Source organism: Rattus norvegicus, chromosome 1 (genome assembly GCF_036323735.1).
Source record: "Rattus norvegicus strain BN/NHsdMcwi chromosome 1, GRCr8, whole genome shotgun sequence".
Lineage (NCBI taxonomy): Eukaryota > Metazoa > Chordata > Mammalia > Rodentia > Muridae > Rattus > Rattus norvegicus.
Window position 1 is genome coordinate 11,535,822 of NC_086019.1, and position 12,251 is coordinate 11,548,072.

A 12,251-nucleotide genomic window follows, 5' to 3' on the forward strand; every position below is an offset into this window, starting at 1 on the left:
CATACTAGATCTGTTGAGACTGTGTTGATGATATTACCATCCTTTGCAAATGTCCATGTGGAATTCAAATACTTGGCAGAAGAGTTAGTTTATACATTATCATGAGAATAAATAGAGCCACCCAGGTCAAATATGTCCTTGCTGATAATTGTCTCCTTTTAGAGTTATCAACTATGACTGTCTTGATCTATTTCTTATTTCTTAATCTGTTTTTACCTCACACAATTTGATGATCTCTTGTTAGATACATAAACATGTGTTGTTATATCCTTATATGAAATTTTCCTCTCTTTCATTATGTTATTCCTGATAATTTTCTGTGAAATGAACATATCTACTTTCTATATGTATAGCAATAGCTTCGTTCTCCCAATCTTTCCTCACTGGTAACCTATGAAATAAAAACAATGAGAAAGCTGATACTGGCTAAAGTCAACTTTTTCAGAATAAAAAGTCTGGTCACATCTGGATCTTGGATTACAGGTTGTCATCCCAGAGTGACAATAAACTTCTATTTTTAAGGCTCTTGGTGTTGAATGTTCATTACAGGAGTAATAAGAAAAAATATATATTATAGTGTTTTAGAACACTGTAGCATTAAAAATGTGTGCTAATATTGATAATAAAATTTTATTTAATATTTCATCATTAATCTTACTATAAATTGATTTAGCATTATTTTTCAAACTTCTGAACTTCCAAACATTGTATTTCAAATTTATCATGTCATTTGATATAACTTAAGTAAAATTTTTTTTAACTTTTTAAATGAATTGTATCTTGCATATCTTGTGGTTGTGTTGTATATCTATCCTGATTAATAATCTTGTTTTCGATTTAATCTACTTCCATTGAAGAATGATCCATATGTAAATATTTTCAATTTAAAAATGTTAGAGTATCATTTATCTATTTGTTTATAGCTTTTAATGTTCTTATTCTTTTATTATGATTCATTTTTGAGCCCATGTGGGGTTTTTGGTCATTTTCAATATTTTTTATTAATTGCACTGAGATTCTGGTGGATTCTTCTGGTGCATGATATTTTAAGTGAAAGAATTTAAAACAAAGCAAGGAGTGTAGGGAAACCAGAATCTACCATAGCCATAGTCACAACACCTCTAGCTATTTGTCATTTTTAGGTCAAATGAGGACTTGGAAATCTGAGAAATCGTAGCTCTACAGATTAGCTCATCAGCGTTAGCTGAATGAGTGGCATGGCTGTCTAAACACTGGTGTATCTATGATCAAAAAGATTAAATACTTGTGTCTGGATGTAGAGGAATGTATACATCTTCATCTATATATAAAACGATCATTTCAAAAGAGACCATGTATGTTTCTTTAATATCCTGGGGACTTTTTCCCCACAACAACACTCCAGATTCCCAAATAATCTCTTTGCCAAAAGGATTTTTAAAAGAGATTCCTAATTTTGGTAGATATTTCACTAGATGACTTTTCTTGGTTAAAGATTACACACAAAATGGAAACGGAAAAAGGAAAATGATTTTGTAATTCATATGAGCTTCACATTTGAAAAAAAGTGGCTTTTTAATTTTAAAAACAATTTATTGCATTAAAAAACTATATTTGCCAAATGTTGGAGTTTGATCCTAATGATACAGTTGATGAATGCAAATTGGATTCTGAAGTAATTATACTTTCCAGTCCAATAATCATAAACAGCTTTAACAACTTTTCCCTTGCTCTGGATCAAAGTGAGCTATATTTAAGCTGGTTATTTAGGAAAAGCATGCATAAAGAATACATGCAAAGGAAAATAAAGTGGAAACTTTAATTATGAAGCCAAGACAGCTGTTTTCACATGGGTAAAATGTCTAGCTGTCAGGCCATTTGTGAAGACATTCCTGTCCTTTTCCTTGGTTTTCTGTCATCATGCCCCAGAAAATGATTTTGAATTTGCTACCTAAGTTTTAGGCCAAACACAACATGCTGTCAACATCATGAAATTATACTATTGTGGGCAATTTCCCAAGATGAGACCCCCAGTAATTATTTCAATTACTTGCTTTAAGGTAAATAAAATGGAACGTGTTCACAAATCATGAGCAGAAACCATGTAAACTCTTTATTGTAGTTCTTTCCAATGTGGAAAATAGTTGATTCTGTGCTTCATGTTGGTTACTCCAAGAGGCTTTGATAGTCTCAGATTGATGGTCCTGTCAAGCCAGTATCATAAGAGACCTTCTAGGTATTCTAATGATAAAGCATTTTCCTCCTTGCTCTAATTTGTACATATATATATATATATATATATATATAATTTCAAAAATGACTTAGTCGTTACCTTAACCATGCCTGCTTATAATGAAAGCTGCCCACACAATTTTCCACTGAAAATTGCAAACTTTAATTAGATTGAATTAGAATCTACATCATTTGCTTTGTGGGCAATTACAGATGCATTTCAACATATGTACGAATGTCTTACTTAGCTTTAAACATATGCATATTTGTGTTCATTTTAACTTTAATCCCTCAAAGAATATATTAAATTTACAATGAGAGAACCCATGCAAATACAAAATGCTGTTCAATTTGATTGGATATAATTTTGTGCATTTTGGAGTGAAACTGCTGTATGTGTTTCACTAGTTGTTAATGTTATTTTGACACAAAACACACAGATGGAGGCTAATTTAGATTTTCTCTTACATTTATCTCAGGGCTACTTGTTCATAAATCTCTGTGCTCTTACAGAGGCAATGCTGGCATCTGGAACATAGGAAACTATTTTTTCCTTCTAGTGAAAGGCACCAATTCTGGGACTTCCTGCACGCCAGTGGTTGGCATGCTGTCATCCACTGAGCTGTATCCTCAGTGTGCTTAACAAACGCATTTACAGAAACATTAAGACGAGGAAGGTAAATTCCTCCGATAGTAAAATAAGCACTAAAAACTATGCGTGCTAATAACTGGCTTTTTAAAGAAGTCGCCCTTTAAATATTCAGTCACAGCTTATATAGGTAATGTTAAATTAACTTAGGAAATGTATATATCAAGGATTCCAATGTTAAGGCTCTTTTGAGTTGTCTAAACTATAAAAGAACATTTGGTGAAAAGCTAAGTAGAAATTCCCATTATCTAAACTCACAGCACAACCCTGAACCCTGAGAAGTAAAACTCGTGAAAGAACCCAGGGTTCATTAGGAGGCAGATGCAGGTGGTATAGAGAGCTACATATTCTTAGGGTTTATTGCATTAACACGAGTTCTTTAATTTAATGAATTGCATCATTATTCAACACACTGTGTTTTTGAGTATATAAATATATCCAACATATCAGAAAACACCCTCAAAATGCTGAAAATTTGCATATATGTGTGTATTGTCTTACATAATTCATATTTTAATACATATATTAAATATAAGCATATATTTTAGAAAACAATACAGTATATATAAATATATATTTTTTGAAATGTCTGTGGTGTTATTCATTCCTGTCCTTATAAAATATTTGAGTCATAAAATTCATGCAGGGAGCTATTTTGAAACCTAGTCTCTACTGAACAGCGTTTACAGCGCTAGATGGTCCAGTGCAGCCTACCAGAAGAAAATGGCAGTCATCAACCCTACCCAGCTATGAATTCTGAAAAGTAGTGATAAGAGCCAGTTTGTAAGATGGCCACTGGTACAGTAGTGACACAAATGTCATGGTAGCTGGCAAAAACTTTGTGATAGAATTTAAGGCCTACACCACAAGTTGAAATCCATACCCGATACTGTTATCAGGACTAAGAACCTATTGCTAGACAGGTCATAGGTCTTGGGAGAACATTGTAAATACTACTATATTATTAAATAGGCAAGATATTAAACCAACCCCCAGTAACCTTGTTATAAGTGAGTGCATTTATTAACATCATAGAAGGCTTTTTTTTGTAGTAGATACAAAATCAAATAGACACCCACAATTGTCTAAAATATAGAAAATAATAGATCAAGAAATACAAAACCCTAAATGGTATAATTATATCACAATATCTTCTCCCAAGGACCATGGATCATTTGTGTAAAAGAGTTCAGAAGTATTATAAGAGCCAGGCGTGTGGATGACCACAGGGAAATGTGATTTCTGACATAGCAGGGCAGTTGCACATGTGAATTTAAAACTGCTGTGACATGTCCAATATCTGTTCAATTGCAAGCCAGACAAAAATCTAAAATTGGATGAATAAAGAAATGAAGTTGTTCTATGGGGTGTTTGAAGAGAGGAATGGATATATGACCAACTATTTTATAAAATTTTCAAAGAACCAATAAGATTCAGAAAACAATATACTAGCTAAACAAAAACAAACTAGTCAAACAAAATTTTTAAAGCTCTTTTGGTAAGGGGGCGTCTGATCTGTCCTTTAACAAATGGGGTTTTCAGTGAACTAGATTGTTGGGGGGAGGACGGCAATGGGGGGAGGGTGGGGAGGGGAACAGCCATAAAGAAGGGGAGGGGGAGGGATTAGGGGGATGTTTGCCTGGAAACCGGGAAAGGGAATAACACTCGAAATGTAAATAAGAAATACTCAAGTTAATAATAATAATAATAATAATAATAATAATAATAATAATAATAATAAAAACAACAAATGGGGTTTTACATTGATACTATCTTTTGTTCTGAGGCAATCAAATCATATCATATCAATTTTATGTTACCACTTTTAAGAAATGTATTCTTTCCATTAGGTAATTTGGTAAGTATTCTTATATTCTATAAGATTTGTTATATCAGTCCTAAACAGAAGTAGTTCAAATATGTTTTCATTTACTTCTATCACCCATGCTTCCTCAAACATCTTTATTGAGCATGGACTGGACCTACACCCCCTGCACATATGTAACAGATGTGCAGCTTTGTCTTCATGTCAGCTCTCAAAAACTGGAGTAGGTGCTTCTTCTTTGACGGAGCCCAGATCTGGCAGTCCTCTGCTGCATATGTGTTGGGGGCCTCATATCAGCTGATGTATGTATGCTGCCTGGTTAGTGGTCCAGTGTCTGAGAGATCTCCTGAGTCCAGGTTAGTTGAGACTGCTGGTCCTCCTACAGGGCTGCCCTCTTCCTCAGCTTCTGAAACCACAGGTGTCAGTAGCTTCTGTCCATTGGTTGAATGTAAACATCCATATCTGACCCTTTCAGTTGCTTGTTGGCTCTTTAGGAGGGCAGTCACGACAAGCATCTTTTTGTGAGCACTCACTCCATGGACTCAGTAATAGTGTTAGGCCTCCCCTTGAGCTAGAGGCTCACTTTGTGCCTGTTGCTGGACCGTCCTTTCCTCAGGCTCTTCTCCATTTTTGTCCCTGCAGTTCTTTCAGACAGGAACAATTATGAGTCAGAGTTTTGACTGTGGAATGGCAACCCCACTTCTCATTTGATGCCCTGTTTTCCTGCTGGAGGTGGACTCTACAAGTTCCCTCTCTGCACTTTAGGGCATTTCATCTAAGGTCCCTGGGAGGCTCTCACCTCCCAGGTCTCTGTTACATTCTAGATGGTGCCCCCACTTCTGTTGACTTATTTTTTTTTTTTAAAAAAGAGAGTACAGGGCATTTCAAGGGAAAGTGATGGGATTCGGGATCACAGCGAAATTTAAAGGAAATGAAAGAGTGCAGATTTGGCCAAAATACACTCTATGTCAGATGTTGCCAATTAAATATAACACTCTAGAAAAATAAATACACTTTGTCATAGAATGACACATGTAATATTACATAATATAATACAAAAAGAAAGATCAAAGGAAAAAATAAACATTTAAAATATCTGATAGACAAAATTGTTGAAGCTAAATTTTTGTGATCTAAATGAAAATATTTTAAAATTCTGAGAACAGCCTGAAGTTCTACTTATATCATTTGTCCTTTATTTTGTCTCATACATTACATCCTAACCACAGATTCCCCTCTCTCCACTCATTGCTGTCCTGCCCCCCTACATTCTCTCTCTTTCAGACCAAATTCTTTCAATATGAAATGGTGCATTGAAAACCTGGGCATGGGAATTCTTACAAATTTATTAATTTAACTGCATCAAATACACACTTGTACCATATATTCTTTAATTCAGAAAAATATGTTTCAAAAATATTTACATCCACTTCAAACCACTGCTAACTACAATTCATCTGTAGATGTGGGCTGCAAGCCTCTGGCACAGTAGGAAAGCAGAGGTTTCTTTTTTTTTTATTTTTTATTAACTTGAGTATTTCTTTTTTTTTTTTTATTAACTTGAGTATTTCTTATATACATTTCGAGTGTTATTCCCTTTCCCGGTTTCCGGGCAAACATCCCCCTCCCCCCTCCCCTTCCTTATGGGTGTTCCCCTCCCAACCCTCCCCCCATTGCCGCCCTCCCCCCATAGACTAGTTCACTGGGGGTTCAGTCTTAGCAGGACCCAGGGCTTCCCCTTCCACTGGTGCTCTTACTAGGATATTCATTGCTACCTATGGGGTCAGAGTCCAGGGTCAGTCCATGTATAGTCTTTAGGTAGTGGCTTAGTCCCTGGAAGCTCTGGTTGCTTGGCATTGTTGTACTTTTGGGGTCTCGAGCCCCTTCAAGCTCTTCCAGTTCTTTCTCTGATTCCTTCAATAGGGGAATCTTGTCTAATTGGGTGGCTGTATATGTATGGGCCACATGTGGGGCAGGCTCTGAATGGGTATTCCTTAAGTCTCTGTTTTAATCTTTGCCTCTCCCTTCCCTGCCAAGGGTATTCTTTTTCCTCATTTAAAGAAGGAGTGAAGCATTCACATTTTGATCATCCGTCTTGAGTTTCGTTTGTTCTAGGGATCTAGGGTAATTCAAGCATTTGGGCTAATAGCCACTTATCAATGAGTGCATACCATGTATGTCTTTCTGTGATTGGGTTAGCTCACTCAGGATGATATTTTCCAGTTCCAACCATTTGCCTACGAATTTCATAATCTCATTGTTTTTGATAGCTGAGTAATATTCCATTGTGTAGATGTACCACATTTTCTGTATCCATTCCTCTGTTGAAGGGCATCTGGGTTCTTTCCATTTTCTGGCTATTATAAATAAGGCTGCGATGAACATAGTGGAGCACGTGTCTCTTTTATATGTTGAGGCATCTTTTGGGTATATGCCCAAGAGAGGTATAGCTGGATCCTCAGGCAGTTCAATGTCCAATTTTCTGAGGAACCTCCAGACTGATTTCCAGAATGGTTTTACCAGTCTGCAATCCCACCAACAATGGAGGAGTGTTCCTCTTTCTCCACATCCTCGCCAGCATCTGCTGTCACCTGAGTTTTTGATCTTAGCCAATCGCACTGGTGTGAGGTGAAATCTCAGGGTTGTTTTGATTTGCATTTCCCTTATGACTAAAGATGTTGAACATTTCTTTAGGTGTTTCTCAGCCATTCGGCATTCCTCAGCTGTGAATTCTTTGTTTAGCTCTGAACCCCATTTTTAATAGGGTTATTTGTTTCCCTGCGGTCTAACTTCTTGAGTTCTTTGTATATTTTGGATATAAGGCCTCTATCTGTTGTAGGATTGGTAAAGATCTTTTCCCAATCTGTTGGTTGCCGTTTTGTCCTAACCACAGTGTCCTTTGCCTTACAGAAGCTTTGCAGTTTTATGAGATCCCATTTGTCGATTCTTGATCTTAGAGCATAAGCCATTGGTGTTTTGTTCAGGAAATTTTTTCCAGTGCCCATGTGTTCCAGATGTTTCCCTAGTTTTTCTTCTATTAGTTTGAGTGTGTCTGGTTTGATGTGGAAGTCCTTGATCCACTTGGACTTAAGCTTTGTACAGGGTGATAAGCATGGATCGATCTGCATTCTTCTACATGTTGACCTCCAGTTGAACCAGCACCATTTGCTGAAAATGCTATCTTTTTTCCATTGGATGGTTTTGGCTCCTTTGTCAAAGATCAAGTGACCATAGGTGTGTGGGTTCATTTCTGGGTCTTCAATTCTATTCCATTGGTCTATCTGTCTGTCTCTGTACCAATACCATGCAGTTTTTATCACTATTGCTCTGTAATACTGCTTGAGTTCAGGGATAGTGATTCCCCCTGAAGTCCTTTTATTGTTGAGGATAGCTTTAGCTATCCTGGGTTTTTTGTTATTCCAGATGAATTTGCAAATTGTTCTGTCTAACTCTTTGAAGAATTGGATTGGTATTTTGATGGGGATTGCATTGAATCTGTAGATTGCTTTTGGTAAAATGGCCATTTTTACTATATTAATCCTGCCAATCCATGAGCCTGGGAGATCTTTCCATCTTCTGAGGTCTTCTTCAATTTCTTTCCTCAGTGTCTTGAAGTTCTTATTGTACAGATCTTTTACTTGCTTGGTTAAAGTCACACCGAGGTACTTTATATTATTTGGGTCTATTATGAGGGTGTCGTTTCCCTAATTTCTTTCTCGGCTTGTTTCTCTTTTGTATAGAGGAAGGCAACTGATTTATTTGAGTTAATTTTATACCCAGCCACTTTGCTGAAGTTGTTTATCAGCTTTAGTAGTTCTCTGGTGGAACTTTTGGGATCACTTAAATATACTATCATGTCATCTGCAAATAGTGATATTTTGACCTCTTCTTTTCCGATCTGTATCCCTTTGATCTCCTTTTGTTGTCTGATTGCTCTGGCTAGAACTTCAAGAACTATATTGAATAAGTAGGGAGAGAGTGGGCAGCCTTGTCTAGTCCCTGATTTTAGTGGGATTGCTTCAAGTTTCTCTCCATTTAGTTTAATGTTAGCAACTGGTTTGCTGTATATGGCTATTACTATGTTTAGGTATGGGCCTTGAATTCCTATTCTTTCCAGGACTTTTATCATAAAGGGGTGTTGAATTTTGTCAAATGCTTTCTCAGCATCTAATGAAATGATCATGTGGTTCTGTTCTTTCAGTTTGTTTATATAATGGATCACGTTGATGGTTTTCCGTATATTAAACCATCCCTGCATGCCTGGGATGAAGCCTACTTGATCATGGTGGATGATTGTTTTGATGTGCTCTTGAATTCGGTTTGCCAGAATTTTATTGAGTATTTTTGCGTCGATATTCATAAGGGAAATTGGTCTGAAGTTCTCTTTCTTTGTTGTGTCTTTGTGTGGTTTAGGTATAAGAGTAATTGTGGCTTCGTAGAAGGAATTCGGTAGGGCTCCATCTGTTTCAATTTTGTGGAATAGTTTGGATAATATTGGTATGAGGTCTTCTATGAAGGTTTGATAGAATTCTGCACTAAACCCGTCTGGACCTGGGCTCTTTTTGGTTGGGAGACCTTTAATGACTGCTTCTATTTCCTTAGGAGTTATGGGGTTGTTTAACTGGTTTATCTGTTCCTGATTTAACTTCGATACCTGGTATCTGTCTAGGAAATTGTCCATTTCCTGAAGATTTTCAAATTTTGTTGAATATAGGTTTTTATAGTAAGATCTGATGATTTTTTGAATTTCCTCTGAATCTGTAGTTATGTCTCCCTTTTCATTTCTGATTTTGTTAATTTGAACGCACTCTCTGTGTCCTCTCGTTAGTCTGGCTAAGGGTTTATCTATCTTGTTGATTTTCTCAAAGAACCAACTTTTGGTTCTGTTGATTCTTTCTATGGTCCTTTTTGTTTCTACTTGGTTGATTTCAGCTCTGAGTTTGATTATTTCCTGCCTTCTACTCCTCCTGGGTGTATTTGCTTCTTTTTGTTCTAGAGCTTTTAGGTGTGCTGTCAAGCTGCTGACATATGCTCTTTCCTGTTTCTTTCTGCAGGCACTCAGCGCTATGAGTTTTCCTCTTAGCACAGCTTTCATTGTGTCCCATAAGTTTGAGTATGTTGTATCTTCATTTTCATTAAATTCTAAAAAGTTTTTAATTTCTTTCTTTATTTCTTCCGTGACCAGGTTATCATTGAGTAGAGCATTGTTCAATTTCCACGTATATGTGGGCATTCTTCCCTTATTGTTATTGAAGACCAGTTTTAGGCTGTGGTGTTCCGATAGCACGCATGGGATTATTTCTATCTTTCTGTACCTGTTGAGGCCTGTTTTTTGACCAATTATATGGTCAATTTTGGAGAAAGTACCATGAGGAGCTGAGAAGAAGGTATATCCTTTTGCTTTAGGATAGAATGTTCTATAAATATCCGTTAAGTCCATTTGGCTCATGACTTCTCTTAGTCTGTCGACATCACTGTTTAATTTCTGTTTCCATGATCTGTCCATTGATGAGAGTGGGGTGTTGAAATCTCCCACTATTATTGTGTGAGGTGCAATGTGTGTTTTGAGCTTTAGTAAGGTTACTTTTACGTATGTAGGTGCCCTTGTATTTGGGGCATAGATATTTAGGATTGAGAGTTCATCTTGGTGGATTTTTCCTTTGATGAATATGAAGTGTCCTTCCTTATCTTTTTTGATGACTTTTAGTTGAAAAGTGATTTTATTTGATATTAGAATGGCTACTCCAGCTTGCTTCTTCTGACCATTTGCTTGGAAAGTTGTTTTCCAGCCTTTCACTCTGAGGTAGTGTCTGTCTTTGTCTCTGAGGTGTGTTTCCTGTAGGCAGCAGAATGCAGGGTCCTCGTTGCGTATCCAGTTTGTTAATCTATGTCTTTTTATTGGGGAGTTGAGGCCATTGATATTAAGAGATATTAAGGAATAGTGATTATTGTTTCCCTTTATATTCATATTTGGATGTGAGGTTATGTTTGTGTGCTTTCATTCTCTTTGTTTTGTTGCCAAGACGGTTAGTTTCTTGCTTCTTCTAGGGTATAGCTTGCCTCCTTATGTTGGGCTTTACCATTTATTATCCTTTGTAGTGCTGGATTTGTAGAAAGATATTGTGTAAATTTGGTTTTGTCATGGAAAATCTTGGTTTCTCCGTCAATGTAATTGAGAGTTTTGCTGGATACAGTAACCTGGGCTGGCATTTGTGTTCTCTTAGGGTCTGTATGACATCAGTCCAGGATCTTCTGGCCTTCATAGTTTCTGGCGAGAAGTCTGGTGTGATTCTGATAGGTCTCCCTTTATATGTTACTTGACCTTTTTCCCTTAGTGCTTTTAATATTCTTTCTTTATTTTGTGCGTTTGGTGTTTTGACAATTATGTGACGGGAGGTGTTTCTTTTCTGGTCCAATCTATTTGGAGTTCTGTAGGCTTCTTGTATGTCTATGGGTATCTCTTTTTTTAGGTTAGGGAAGTTTTCTTCTATGATTTTGTTGAAGATATTTACTGGTCCTTTGAGCTGGGAGTCTTCACTCTCTTCTATACCTATTATCCTTAGGTTTGATCTTCTCATTGAGTCCTGGATTTCCTGTATGTTTTGGACCAGTAGCTTTTTCCGCTTTACATTATCTTTGACAGTTGAGTCAATGTTTTCTATGGAATCTTCTGCTCCTGAGATTCTCTCTTCCATCTCTTGTATTCTGTTGGTGAAGCTTGTATCTACAGCTCCTTGTCTCTTCTTTTGGTTTTCTATATCCAGGGTTGTTTCCATGTGTTCTTTCTTGATTGCTTCTATTTCCATTTTTAATTCCTTCAACTGTTTGATTGTGTTTTCCTGGAATTCTTTCAGGGATTTTTGCGATTCCTCTCTGTAGGCTTCTACTTGTTTATTAATGTTTTCCTGTGTTTCCCTAAGTGTGTTCATGTCTTTCTTGAAGTCCTCCAGCATCATGATCAAATATGATTTTGAAACTAGATCTTGCTTTTCTGGTGTGTTTGGATATTCCATGTTTGTTTTGGTGGGAGAATTGGGCTCCGATGATGGCATGTAGTCTTGGTTTCTGTTGCTTGGGTTCCTGCGCTTGCCTCTCGCCATTAGATTATCTCTAGTGTTACTTTGTTCTGCTATTTCTGACAGTGGCTAGACTGTCCTATAAGCCTGTGTGTCAGGAGTGCTGTAGACCTGTTTTCCTCTCTTTCAGTCAGTTATGGGGACAGAGTGTTCTGCTTTCGGGCGTGTAGTTTTTCCTCTCTACAGGTCTTCAGCTGTTCCTGTGGGCCTGTGTCTTGAGTTCACCAGGCAGCTTTCTTGCAGCAGAAAATTTGGTCTTACCTGTGGTCCTGAGGCTCAAGTTCGCTCGTGTGGTGCTGCCCAGGGGCTCTCTGCAGCGGCAGCAACCAGGAAGACCTGTGCCGCCCCTTCCGGGAGCTTCAGTGCACCAGGGTTCCAGATGGTCTTTGGCTTTTTCCTCTGGCGTCCGAGATGTGTGTGCAGGGAGCAGTCTTCTGGTTTCCCAGGCTTGTCTGCCTCTCAACTTGAGTATTTCTTATATACATTTTGA

The 12,251-nt window shown here is 37.3% G+C and overlaps 1 long non-coding RNA gene across 1 annotated transcript in view; it reads left to right on the plus strand.

The window, feature by feature from the left end:
• The window catches only part of LOC102552144 (uncharacterized), a 58,259-nt gene that overhangs the window by 31,640 nt on the left and 14,368 nt on the right, over window positions 1-12,251 (plus strand). The gene's annotated exons all lie outside the window — the stretch shown is intronic.